The sequence below is a fragment of the Plectropomus leopardus genome, chromosome 20 (genome assembly GCF_008729295.1).
Source record: "Plectropomus leopardus isolate mb chromosome 20, YSFRI_Pleo_2.0, whole genome shotgun sequence".
NCBI classification, from domain to species: Eukaryota; Metazoa; Chordata; class Actinopteri; order Perciformes; family Serranidae; genus Plectropomus; species Plectropomus leopardus.
The window spans coordinates 2,797,105-2,798,784 of NC_056482.1; positions in this window are offsets into that span (position 1 = coordinate 2,797,105).

The window sequence follows — 1,680 nt, forward strand, 5'->3', positions numbered from 1 at the left end:
CAGATATTCACTTTACATGTCTTTTGCTGCAAAACGTGTATTTGGATCAGTGTCAGGTGTCTTTCAGCACAAAAAATGGATTTTGAGTGGCTTTTTAACAAAAGCTGTCCTATTTGCCCAGAATCAGTTAGAAAAACATTTGTATGCCAGAAACATGTGAAATGGATTAATATGATGAAAAACCTGGTTTTGAGTATATAACACTGACACATTTTTTATTATGGGCAGATATTCACTTTACATGTCTTTTGCTGCAAAAGGTGCACTTGGATCAGGGTCAGGTGTCTTTCAGTGCATAAAATGGATTTCAACTGGCTTTTTACTGAAAGCTGTCCAATTTTTGCAGAATCAGTTAGAAACACATTTGTATTGCCAGGAACATGTAAAAATTCATAAATATAATGGAAAACCTGGTTTTAAGTATATAACTGTAATACATTTTTTATTATGAGCAGATTTTCACTTTACAAGTCTTTTGCTGCAAAAGGTGTTTTTGAAGCAGCTATGGTGTCTTTCAGTGCAAAAACAGGATTTTAACTGACTTTTTACTGAAAGCTGTCCTATTTGCCCAGAATCAGTTAGAAACACATTTGTATGCCAAAAAAACATGTGTAAATGGATTAATATGATGGAAAACATGGTTTTGAGTAATATAATGCTGACAAATTTTGTATTCTTTAACTTACATTGTCTTTTGGTGCAAAACGTGTACTTTGATCAGCCAGGTGTCTTTCAGCACAAAAAGTGGATGTTGAGTGGGTTTTTATCGAAAGTTGTCTGATTTGCAAGGAGACACTCAGAAACACAATTCTCTACCAGAAATGTGATAATGGATTAATATGATGGGAAATGTGATTTTCTGTATTTAACTGTGATACATTTTGCATTATAAGTAGATTTTCACTCCTGCAAAATGTGTATTTTGAACAATGTCATGTCTTTCAGCTCAAAAACTGGATTTTGAGTGACTTGCCCAGAATCAGTTAGAAACACATTTATATGCCAGAAACGAGAACATGGATTAATAGATAGAAAATGTGGTTTTCTGTATATAACTGTGTTATAATTTGTATTAAAAAAAACCAAAAAAAACCAAAACAATGTGAGTGATGAGGAGGCTCATCAAATCAATGTGTCAGCGGACGCCGATTCACAGTGGGAAATTCAAAACTTTTAAAAGTAAACTACGGGAATGAAATCAGCTTCAGCTTTGGGACCTCAGACCAGGGCAGACTACGGCCGCGTAGTTTGGCCGCAAGGCACTGGACACGTTTAAATGCTTAAAACAAGCCTTATCGCGCTACACTGGCAGCGTGACGCGCGTCTGTTGGGTTTAGCCTCACAGTGCTATTTTCTAGTATTTGTTTACAATTCAAGTCAAGTCAAGTCAGTTTTATTTATATAGCCCATTATCACAAAACATGGTTTGCCTCAGAGGGCTTTACAGTGTACGACATCCCTCTGCCCTTAGACCCTCACATCACCCAAGGAAAAACTCCCCAAAAAGAACCCCTGTAACGGGGAAAAAAAAGAGGAAGAAACCTCAGGAAGAGCGGTAGAGGATAGTGAGGGATCCCTCTTCCAGGACGGACAGACGAGCAATAGATGTCGTAAATAGCAAGTGAAATACAAACATGGCAAAAAAGGAAAGAGAAAGAGAGGGGGGGAGAGGGGGGAGAG